Source organism: Grampus griseus (assembly GCF_964374135.1).
Source record: "Grampus griseus genome assembly, chromosome: 15".
Taxonomy (NCBI): domain Eukaryota; kingdom Metazoa; phylum Chordata; class Mammalia; order Artiodactyla; family Delphinidae; genus Grampus; species Grampus griseus.
Genome location: NC_139009.1, coordinates 86,321,545 through 86,333,927, shown reverse-complemented (window position 1 = coordinate 86,333,927; position 12,383 = coordinate 86,321,545). Strand labels below are relative to the sequence as shown.

General features: G+C 47.6%; 1 protein-coding gene across 2 annotated transcripts in view; it reads left to right on the top strand.

Moving 5' to 3' along the window:
- Positions 1–2,391: 2,391 nt before the first annotated feature.
- Positions 2,392–12,383, top strand: part of TGFBRAP1 (transforming growth factor beta receptor associated protein 1) — a 46,015-nt gene continuing 36,023 nt past the window's right edge. For both annotated transcript variants that reach the window (XM_082672348.1, XM_082672347.1), the window contains exon 1: positions 2,392–2,457. The gene's annotated coding sequence lies outside the window, so the exon portion shown is untranslated. The remainder of the gene's footprint in view (positions 2,458–12,383) is intronic.

The following is a 12,383-nucleotide window of genomic DNA, read 5'->3' as shown; positions in this document are numbered from 1 at the left end:
CGCTTGTACTTAAGTACTCAGTAAGTGTCTACTGAATGAATGAATCGTGAACACGATATAAACTGAGAACCTGGGGTGTTGATTCCTCTTGTTGGCAGTGTAATATTTAAGAGACTTACGAATATTTTATCAGATGTATTGTCAACTATATCTGAGCATCCATAAAATGCTTCAAAGTGAATAGAACAAAAAACAGTTCATGTTTTGGACCCGTGTTTTTAGCTGTTTAGAGCCACAGTTCTGCTATGTGTAAGTGAGGATGTTAAGTTTTGGGAGTAGATAGCAACTATTAAAGTATTCGGTTGTACCTATTCAACGCTTAATCTATTAGACCATTTTTTTCAAACTCTATAAAATACTCTAACGTGTGTAGTATGAGCCCAAGGGATATTTAGTAAATATAATAAATGAAGTTAATAATTCCTTTGAAAATATGACTTTGATAATTCATAAATATGACCAATCAAAACAACATGAGAAATATTGAATTAGCCTGATGCAGATCTTTGCACATTTATGGAATAGTTACTTACATACCGCTGCCGGACATATGTGAAATAGACTTCTCAGAAAGTTCAGGAAGAACAAATGTTTCTAGATGGAATAATGAGCACATGTGGAGTTTGCCATTTTAAGAATCTTATGGCAAATCCTTTCAAAAAGGAAATAATTATTTCTGAATTACCTCCTCTACTCCCCTTTTTCGTTAACACGTTTGCACTCCTAGATTGTTTAAAGCAGAACACAAATATTCCATAAACCATTCAACCAACAAAACTTAATTTTATGTATAAAAAAATTTATGGTGTTATTGAGTTCTGGGTTCTTATCCTTGCTCTTTTCTTCCATGGAGTTTGGGAGAAGCCTTTCACTTCTCTTTGCGTCTGTGAATTCGCGTGTACAATGCAGAAATCATTGCCTACTTCATAAGGATATGGCGAGGCTTAGATGAGATCACTGCAGTGAGCCCCTTAGCCCAATGTCCAGCTGGCAGTCAGTAGGTGTCACCTCTGCACCTAATCTCATGCCAGGCCATGGTAGAGCGCTGAAATGAAAAAGCGCAGAGTGGATTCAAGCTCCCGCTGGGCCAGTGATGAGCTGATGACCAGTCACATATTCTCCACAGGCCTGGGCAAAATGAGGAGACGGCTGTATTTACTCTGGTGTTCTCCAGCTCCCTGGCTGCACTAGACTTGGGAGCCCATTCATCGCCACTTGTCCTTGAAGCACACATAGCTGTGCACTCTGGGAAACCCCTTCCCCACCTGGAGGCTGGGCCAGTGACACTGGATCCATTGGGTCAGGGCTGAAGCACTGTCTGGGGCTGGGGCACATGTGTGGCCATGAACTCAGAAGGGAAGGGCGTAAAAGGCCATAGAAGATTAATTCCTGATGGTTCTTTATTTCCTTCATTTAACTTTTTGGGGGGGGTGTCATTTGTTTTTCTCCATTTGAAGCAGAGGACCACAGAGTAGAATCTGGTATGACTCCTGGTTCTGGAGGACGGTTTTATTCTGTAATCCCCAGGGGCTGGAGGAAAGCTGAGGTCACAGGGGACCTCTAAAGTCAGGGAAAATCATTGAGAAAATTGGGCTTTTTATAATTTATGCTGATAATTGAGCACTGACAGCTCTGGAGGGAGTTTTCTAAGTTTTTCATCGTGAAACTGGATTTTGACTATATATTGAAGAGAGGCGCATGGATTGTTCGTAACCTAGGAGTCTTCACTGTGGCTTGACCCAAAGGAATAGCTATTGATGGGCTTTCCTTAAGGAGTGGGTAAACTAGCCCCAGGACTCCCTGCTTCAGTACGGACACCTTGGAATACACTGCCCTTGGGGCTCGCGACTAGCGGTGGGCCGGAGGCGGGCGGCTTATGCCCAGCACTACATTTCGGTTCCAGGGGGGCCACCAGCAGCCGTCCACTCCTACAGCCCGACTTCGTCAGGTGGCAGCGCCGTCCACCCCTTCCCAGGAGTGATGGATGGGTGGATGGATTCATTCATTCCTTCGGCAGGTGCACTGCCCAGCGCCGTCGCGGTGCTAGAAGCAGGACGGCGAGCGAGTCCGGCAGGCCGCGGGGGAGGAGAAAGCGCGGCCCCGACAGCGGCAGCCTCGCCGCGTTACCGACCCCGCCCTGCGCCCGGTAGGCTCCGCTCGAGCGCCCGCGGGGATCGGCGCGTCTACCCCTGGACCCTCGAGGCAGGCGCGCCGGGAACCCTGCAGACCCCCGGCACCTGAGGCCGGAGGGGCGCTCCCCTCCCCGTAGCCCGGGCCGGGGCGGGGTCTGCAGGCGACGCGGGGCAGCAGGCCGGACGGGGCCTGGCGCTCCCGCCCTCGGCCGTCCACGTGACGGGAAGCGGCGGGGCCGGGCTGGAGCCGGAGCCGGGGCCGGGGCCGGGGCCCAGGAGCGCGCAGCCCGGGGCGCGGGGCCCGGAGCAGCCGGAGCACGGGCCGGTGAGCGCGGGGCGGGCAGGGAGCGCGGGGCGGGTGGGGCTGGGGTCGGCAGGGGCTGGTGGGCGGCGGCCTGCGGGCAGGTGCGCGGACAGGTGCGCGCAGGCAGGTGCGCGGGTGGCGGGCGCGCGGCGCCGGGAGGGGGCGGCTGTGCGGCTGCGCGCTTTCGGGGCAGGGAAGACCCGAGACTTGGTCCGGCTTTGGGTGGGCTTTCGCTGTTCTGGAGGGAGGAGCCCGGCGGGACGACACCCCGTGCCCCTCGCCCGTCTCCCCTCCACCCGTGCGTGCGATGGTTTTGTCGCTGTGCTTGACGTTTCCTGGAGCTCGTGGGATTTGAGGGTGCAGATTCCGGGCCACATTCGGGCCTGTTTGGCCTGTACTGGGAGACGGGGCAGGGGTGCGATGGGAGGAGGGGAGATCTCGCCCCTGTTCTCCCCTGGGATGTACGGGTGGAAGGAAATTGAGTTCTCCGCTTCTCGCCTCCTGTGTTTTAAGGGGTGGCTTTCAAGACACAAGCTCCCGCCTGCAGTTGCCCGCACCTGCCATTGCTTCCGCCACGGGCTGCTGGGTGACCATCACCCCCCAGGCCCTACCTGGCCGCTGGAAATGGGGGTTCACACAGCGCCTCTTAATGCACACGAACTGTACTGGGTGCTGGGGTCCCAACCTGTCGGATCAGGGTTCCATCCTTGAGGAAGCGCTTGGGGAGGGCAGGCAGCCGCGGGGACAGTGGTGGCAGGTGAAGACCCGGGGAGAATGTGTGAGGAGGGTCCGCTGCGGTGTGAGCTGGCAGACCCTGGCCCAGAGCTCACGGCTGGAGGCGCCCCCCGAGCCCACTACCCCTCCTCTGGCCGCGCTTCTCTGTTGGTCAGCCGGAAACTCCAGCCCTGTGGTCGGATAGGAAGGAACATCTGGCCAGCTGCTTCCTTTTATTTTTCCTTCCATTTCTGACAGCCACACAGCCTCAGTGGTCACTGAAGCGGCCTCTTTGGCGTGTGGCCCTAGAGGCCATCTACCGCTAGCCTTCGCAGGCCCCGTTCCTTTGTGAAAAGGGGCCGTGCTGCTCCATGGCGGTGGTGGGCGTGGAGCTGCAGGTTCAAACCCTGACGCTGCCACTTCCTAACTGGGAGCCCAGGGCATTCACTGGACGTTCTGAGCCTCACTTTCTTCAATCAAAATAGGGGGAATATGAGGAAAGATACATGCATTCCAGGAAGAAAATGTGCATTGGGCACAGAGCCTGGCACTTAGCAGGTGCTCGATGAATTATTGTTACTAAATAGAAACGAGGACGTGGGGTGGTAGCTGTCTCAGCTCTGAAGTCCGTGGTGTTGGCTCTGAGTAACCGTTAACCCAGTGAGGGCTCTCTTCTGGGGTGAGACTCCCCGGGGGCTCTGAACTCCAGTTTGCTGTGTACATTTTACAAAGACACGGGGGACAGGTGTGGTGCTAGCCCTCCCCTTCAGGTACGTCCTCTGCCTTTTCTCTTCCACTCAGACGGTGAACAGCAGTCCTTGGGTCCTACAGGTGGAGGCAAGTTGCCGTCCACCGCGGGCTCCCAGGACGCTCCAGCCTCTGCCTAACCCTCCAGTGACAGGGATTTTTGTCAGGAGCCTGTTCTTCCCTCAGGCAGCTCCAGTTGACAAGTTTTAAAAGCACAGAGCTCACTGTTTAAAAAACGTGAAATTTCCAGGCCTGATTTGCAGCTAGCATTTCTGTTCATAAAAAAAAAGTAGTTATTATGGTTTATTCCTTCAGGCTAATATTAAAATTTTGTGATCCTTTAAGAAAACTCGAGGAAATTTGACTTAACGAGTTAAGCATCTTCATCTTGGTCTCAGTTCTCATTAGAAATACGTTAATCATTTGTGGTAGCCAGGTGTTTGTATGCCGCCTGACAATTTGGCCTGTACTTTATAACTTATCTCCTCTGTGGCAAACCTGACCCATTTTTCTTTCTTAAACAATACTGTACTACAAAATGGACGTAGAAGTAACAAGTTAATTTGGGGCTACCCCGAATGAGCTGGAGTGCCCCATGCAGAAGGGCAGGAGTAGTCATTGAGCGTGTTGTGAAATCGTGCAGATGATTTGAGATCAAGATCTTTTGATAGTCAAGTAGCTGCTGTTGGGTAAATTAAAGATTCAGGAAAAATAACGTGTGGAAGAGGACAATTGCCTAGCATCCAGTAGGCCCTCAGTGATTCTTATGATGGTTTGAAGGTCCAGTATTGAGGAAGACGTCACAAAGGAAATGCCTGGAGATCCACACTCCTCCTCTGCTCTTTTCCGCCTCCCCTGCCCCGCCCTTCCCAAATCCCTGCTTCAGTTATAACTGCTGATGTTGCTGTTCCAGGACGCATATGATATATATACACAGAGACACGCAAATGCATATATGTGGTATGTGTATATATGTATGTGTACATACACTTGTGTGTGTATATTTACATATATACGTATTTAAATAATTCTGATTAATATTGCCCAGGAAAAGGGTCCCAACTATGAATAGTTACATATAGGTATGTACTGGGAAACGATCAAGATGACAAGTTAGTTGTTCAGCCTTAGCTGTCTTTTTTTCTTCTGTTTTAAGATACTCTTTCAGGTCATTGAAACAGGTTTATTGTGATGTAACTAGCCTTATAATATCTCTGTCACATGAGTGCAAAAGAGAACATTAAATGGTCATCCAGTGGTGTCCTGATTTTCAAAAGGGGGAAAAGTTGTCTTTGGTGCAGGTTGGTAAATGTGTTTTCGGTTCCTGGCGGATTTCAGGACCGGGTCACTGAGCAGCCGGCTGTGAGAGCTGAGAGAAGCACAGGGGCAGCATGGGCTGCAGTCCCTCAGAACAATTGACGCCACAGAAACGTGTGTCCCGTTTAGATAAGATTACCGGGCTAGCGGAGAAACGTGTCCGCGTGTCACTCTGTATCTGAGGTTGAGCAAGGCGGTGCTGACTGCACTCCATTTGGGAAGAAGCGTTTATTTGTGACACAGGTTGTTTAGGGGGCGTGGGGAGGGGGCGAGGCGTTTGGCCACAGAGAAACGTTAGAAGGGAGGGTGAGGCGGGTCCTGGGGGCCCTCTTCTAGCCTCGGGATGGAAAGCGAGGACCTACTGCTGAGGGTCCCCCGGGGAGGGCCTCACACCATGGTGCCCCCTGTGTCTGGGGTTGTCTGAGTTCTCTTCGGGAATCCGAAGTCACACTCGCCCCCTTTGGTCAACGCAGTAGGAAGAACGTGGCCTTGGAGTCAGAAACAGAAACGGGGCTGAAGTCCCAGTTTTTTCACCTGCGGCTTTGTAGCCTCTGTGTCCACAGTGACACCCGCCTCTCGAAGCGAAGCATCTGTCCAAACCCGGGGCCCAGGGCCGCAATCAGCTGGTGCCCATCCTTCATCCAGACTCAGAGCGGCCTTGAGCCCGGGGTGGGCAGCATGGTGCAGTGGTTAGGGCCCCACTCTCCGTGGTCCTTCAGCCTGTGAGAGCTCCATCTCCCCCTGCGGAGTGGAGTGATGAGAGTGCTGGCCTGGTCGGCCACCGCGGTGAGCTGGAATAGCCCGCTTGATCCGGAGCCTGGCACGTGAGGAGCATCGCAGGGGTCGTGGCTTCCCTAGGATACTGTTATCACTACCCTGTCCTCCACAGGAGCCAGAGAATAGCCCAGAGAGAGCGTGTCATCCACCCAGATTCAAGAAGGGGACAGGCGCAGAGACTTTAAGTGACTTGCCAGGAATACACTCTGTCCACCTGAGTCCATCCCAGACTTTCCCGGCTACCCTGGTCCAGCGTCTGCTCAGTCTTCTCCCTGGGTCCACGAGAAACTGGCCCCGAGCTTCCTTCTTAGCCTCCGTGGGAGAGAGGCCAGGTGACCTGCGGTGCTGTGAGCCCTCCTTTCCGACCCCTCCACTCAGCTCCGTCCTCTGGGCCTTAGCTGTCTCTCCTGATCTTATGAGACCAACGTGATAACCTGTTGACGTGGGGTTGGAAACAGCTGGTGAAACTTGGGAGGCTGTGTATGTCCCCCCTGGCCCTTTCCTGGAACGTGAGAATGTGTGACACCTTTAATTCCCTTGTAGGTTTGATATTTTCAGACCTGATTTCAGTAGAACTGCTATTTTCAGATTTCCCAAAGATTTCCCCCTTCTAGAGTATTGGTATCTCAGGTCTTTACAAATGCGTTTACCCAGGTTAATCGAGAAACTTCTTACGAAACTTTTTTCTATGAAAGTCTGTTGTTAAAATGGCAAAATAAAAATGTTTTAATAGTTGCATTTGTAGAAATACTGTAAATGACAGGCAGATTCAAGGAATGCAAGCTCTCTTACAGCTAACGCCTGCACTCCTCTGACCAGTGGCAGGCTCTCGGAGGGTCTCTGCCATGCTCCCTGGGCCCACTTCCGAGACTCTGACCCCCAGTCAGAGTCTTTCTTTCTTTCTTTTTCAATTTCTTGGCCGCACCCTGCGGCATGTAGGATCTTAGTTCCCCAACCAGAGATCAAACCCGTGCCCCCTGCGGTGGAAGCGTGGAGTCTTAACCACTGGACCACCAATGAAATCTATTTTCTAATGAATGGTTTCCATCCCTTGAAACGGTGCCCAGGGAGTGGTTTTTGCCCCCGATTCCCTTTGACAACTCGTGGGTTTGTAGAGCACCTCACGTGCTTGCAGACGTAGACATGGCTTTCCAGCTCAAGTGCCTGAGGAATTCAAGGATTCAGAACTGAATGTAGCTAATAAAACAAGTGACTGATGTGGAATAATATGAACAGGTTAATGACTGTAACTTCTCTTTATGAGGAAGAGGAAAGGTTGGCCAAGTTTACATTTTTAAGGGTTTCGCATCTTGTGATCAGTTTGGAGTTTATCTTTTAGGCAGTGGCACACTTTCCGAAGCGCTTTAAGGGGGGTGATGACGTGATGTTTGAGATGTGAGGTCCATGGTCCTGCCCATCTTCCTGTGTTGGTTTAGAATCAGGCCTGGCTCTGGTCCAAACGTTAGAATGACCGTTTGATCTCTGTTCACTTATAAAGGACTATCAGAAAATTAAAAAAAAATGTAAAATGGGACAATAGCAAATCTGCCTTTAGGTAAAGTGTCCTTTTTAAAATGTAGGTAAGAATTAATCTTTAGCTGGTCCATAGGGAAGCACCTCCTGTGATAGGGGTGTGATACCCATTGATGGGTTTTTACCTCTAAAGTGCGTAGGGCTCTATAGAGTTTGTTTGATTTTAAAGTGTTGATGTAATCCTCAAATGTGTGATTCTTTGCAGACACACAGGATGCCATGCCCATCTTAAGGCTGTTCTCATATTATGTGAACGTTCTGTGACAGGAGATAATAGTGTCCTTTGGTTCAAGAAAAGTAATTATTGGCGAGGATCCCATCTTAAAAAACAGCCCTTTGTCATAGCATTCTTTTAGCAGGATATATTTATTTCTGGCTCAGATCGGGAGTCTGTATGTATATATATATTTTTTTCCTTGTTTAATCTTGTAACCTTGGGTCTACGAGTGTCTTTCTGCGTCTAGATAATCTTTCTACCTCAAACATTGCTTTTATTCCACGTTCATTCTTTCTGCTGTGACTTTTACCCGCAACGTGAGCACTTCCATTGCTCCAGGTTCTTGCAAATCCCCAACGTCATAGGACTTCAGAGGTGTGGTCCGCTTGGTGGATACGCAGCGAAGTCTCCTCGTAGCTGCAGTTTGCAATTCCAGATGGTTCTACAGGTTGATCATTCCTCCACGGCTGCTGGCCATTCACGTCCCCGCTTCTGTGAGAAGCTGGATCACCTATTGCCCGGTCTTCTGTGAGATTCGTGTTATTTTCTTCCTGTGCGAGTTCTCTGGACCATCCGGGCGTGTTTTCGTCAGACGTGTGAGGTCAGCGTCTTCTCCCCCATCCTCATGTTTCTTCATCTTAACTTTTCACTTTCTTGATGGTATCTTTTGAAGAACGTAGGTTTTACATTTTAACGTGAATAAATTTATCTTTCTCCCTAGGGTTTGTGCTTTTTTATCTTATTCTAGAAGTTCTTCCCTACCTTAAGGTCATTAACATATTTTTCCCCTCTTTTCTTCTCAAAGTTTTAAAGTTATGCCTTCCAAACTTAAGACTCTTCATCCATCTGGAATAATTCTGATGTATGGTATAACGTAGGACTCTGGTTTATCTTTTTTCTTCTGTGTGGATATCCAGTTGCCCAGCAATGTTTGCTGAGCAGATGAGTGCTCTGTATACACCCTGTGATATGCAGTGCCACCTCTGCCATATTTCTAGGTTCCGTATATGCACGGTCTGTTTCTGAGCCCTCGGGTATGTTCTCTTGGGTTCGTCCTGTACCAGCACCACAGTATCCCAATAGCCATCACTTTATATTTCATCTTATCTGTTGAGTCAAGTCCCCTTACCTTACCTTTTTCAGAAGTGTCTTGCCTTTTTTGGTCCTTCTCTGCATATGAATTTTATAGTCTTCATGTTGAGTTATACACACACACACAGATACACACATATATACCTGTTACAATTTTATTGGAATTGCATTTTTTTCTCTGGGTCTTTTAGGGGCAAGTTTGCTTTTTATGGAAGCAGAATTTGCATACAGTAAAATACGCTGAAACTAAGCACACAGTTCAGTGAATTTTGACAAACCCATACACCTGTGCAACCAATGCCTCAAACAAGACGTAGGATATTTGTGTCACCCCAGAAAGTTCCCTTGTGTCACCCCTTTCTTTCCAGTAACCAGTGTTCTGACTTCTGTCACTATAGATGAGTGTTGCCCGCTTTTGCACATCATATACATGCAGACACACGCATGTGTAGGGTTTCTTTCGTTCAGTGTTTTTGAGATTCACCCATGCTGTTGGCTTTAGCGGTGGTCTATCCTTTTTATTTCCGAGTTGTATTCTGCTTCGTGAATACTCCACGTATGGGTACAAATGGGTAAAACTGAGCTGGTTCCTGTTTGGGGCTATTATGAATAAGGCTGCTATGCACATTCTGGTACAAGTCTTATTGTGGGTGTTGGCATGTACTCCGGAGAAATGGAAACATTAAGAGCGGAACTGCGGGGTGACAGGATATATGCATGTTTAACTTCGTAAAAGACCACCAGATTTCCAAGGCAACAGTACCATCTTATCCTCCTTCCAACAAAGTATGAGGTTTCAAGTTGTCCTTTATCCTCATTAACATTTAGTGTTGTCAGTCTTTTTTGTTTGTTTGTTTGTTTTTTGTGCGGTACGCGGGCCTCTCACTGTTGTGGCCTCTCCCACTGCAGAGCACAGGCTCCGGACGCGCAGGCTCAGCTGCCATGACTCACGAGCCCAGCCGCTCCGCGGCATGTGGGATCTTCCCGGGGCACGAACCCGCGCCCCCTGCATCTGCAGGCGGCCTCTCAACCACTGCGCCACCAGGGAAGCCCATGTCAGTCTTTTTAATTGTCACCATTCTAATAGGTGTGAAATGGTATCTCATGGCTTAAAATAGATTTCTCTGATGGCTAATAATGGTGAACATCTTTTCATGTTCTTATTGGTCATTCACATACCTTCACTTTTGAATCTTTTTCCCATTTAACAACTAAAGTTGTCTTTTTATTATCGGTTGGTGGGAGTCCTTATATATTCTGGAAAATGAGCCCTTTGCCTGATATGTATATCACAGATTTTCCTCCCAGCCTGGGGCTTGCCTATTCATTTCCCTAATGGTGTCTTTCAATGGATTCACATTTTAAATGTTTATAAAATCCAGTTTATCACCTTTTTTTCTTTTCTGGTTAGTGCTTTTTGTATCCTAAGAAATCTTTATATACCCCGAGGCCCCAAAGGTATTCTTCTGCCCTTTCTTCTAGAAGATTTATAGTTTTAGCTTTTGCTTTTAAAATAACTCGATGCATCTCAGATTAATTTCTGTACATGGTATGAGGTAGGGATAATTGAGGTTAATTCTTAACCCCATTTAAGGTTACCCACATGTTCCAGTGCCATTGATGGAAATGACTTTACTTTCCCCACTGAATTTCATTGGTGCCTTTGTCAAGAACCAATTGAATACATATGTGTGGGTCTAATTTTGGACTTTCTATCCTGTTCCATTTATCTGTTTTCCTATCCAGATATCTTAATTACTCCGGTTTTATAGCAATTGCTGAAATCAGTGTAGGTCCTTCAACTTTGTTCTTCGTTTTCAAGATTGTTTTGACTGTTCTAGGTACTTGGATTACCATTTAAATTTTAAAACCAGCTTGTCAATTTCTGCAGAAATGTATGCTGAGATTAAAAGTCAGGTCTTCCTTAATATCTAGCAATAAGATTTTATGATTTTCTCCTTGAAGTTCTTACACGTCTTTGCTAGACAATTTCTTCATACCTTAATTTTTTTATACTACTGTAAATGTCCTTTATTCAAGATTAAAATTTCTAATTGTTGTTTGTGTGTAGAAATGACGATTACTTTGGTATACTGATTTTTTTGATTAAAGGATATTTCTAACCTTTTATTAATTCTAATAGATTATTTGTGAGTTTCCACGCAAACGGTACTATCACCTGTAAACAATTATAGTTTTATGTCTTTGTCTTCAATTCTTTGTAACTATTCTTTTTCAACTGGCGAAGACTTCCATTACAATGCTGACTACCAATGGTGTATTAGTTTGCTAGGGCTGCCGTAACAAAGTACCCTAAACTGGGTGGCTTAAGCAATATAAATTTTTGTTGTCCCGCAGTCTGGAGTAGAGAAGTGTGAGATCAGGGTGGTGGCGGAGGTGATGTCTCCTAAGGACTGTGAGGGAGAATCTATTCTAGGCCTCTCCCCGAGGTCCTCACAGCCTTGGGTGTTCCCTGGCTTGTAGATAGCCATCTTCTCCCTGGGTCTCCACGTGTCCGTCCTCTACGTATGTCTGTCTTGAGTCCAAATTTCCCCTCTTTATAAGGATACCACTCATATTGGATTAGGGTCCACCCTAATGACCTCATCTTAACTTGATTATCTGTAGGGACCCTATTTCCATATAAGGTCCTATTCACCGGTAATGGGAGTTAGGACTTTTTTTTTTTTTTTTTTGCAGTACGTGGGCCTCTCACTGTTGTGGCCTCTCCCGTTGCAGAGCACAGGCTCCGGACACACAGGCCCAGCGGCCATGGCTCACGGGCCCAGCCGCTCCGCAGCATGTGGGATCTTCCCAGACCGGGGCACGAACCCATGTGCCCTGCATCGGCAGGCGGACTCTCAACCACTGCGCCACCAGGGAAGCCCGGGAGTTAGGACTTTGTAACATATTTGGGGAGATATAATTCAACCCACAAGAGATGATAAGGGTCTTGTTCCTTCTTTTATGTGTTTTCTCTTTTAATCTTTAAATGTGCTCAGTTAAACTTGGCAGATTTTATTACCTTAAACCAATATTGCATGCCAACTTATTCATATTGTGTTCATATATATATACACACACACATGTATATGTGTTACTTGACTCAGTGTGCTAACATTTAATACTTTTGCATGTTTATTTATAAGACTGATCTATGATTTTCCTTTTTCCTATATCCTTATCTGGTTTGGATATCAAAGTTATACTTTACACTGGCTTTATAAAATGAAGTAGGATACGTTCCTCCTTCTTTTTTATTCTCAGGAAAATGTATTGTGTAAAATTGGAATTATGCGATTGCCAAAGGTCTGGTAGAACTGTTAGGAGATCCATCTGGACCTGGTGCTTATTTTATGGGACAGTGTCCATGAAATCAGAGTATAGCCCGAGGTCTTGCATTGTGTAAGTGCATCAGCTCTCCCAGGCTCGGCCAAGTGCTACGAAGAGAAGTAGGGCCTCTAGAAGGCTGTTGTAACAGTTCTTCAAGTAAAGAACACAGAAAAACATTTTTGAAGCTTATGGGTAATCTCAAAATCTGCTGCCCAGC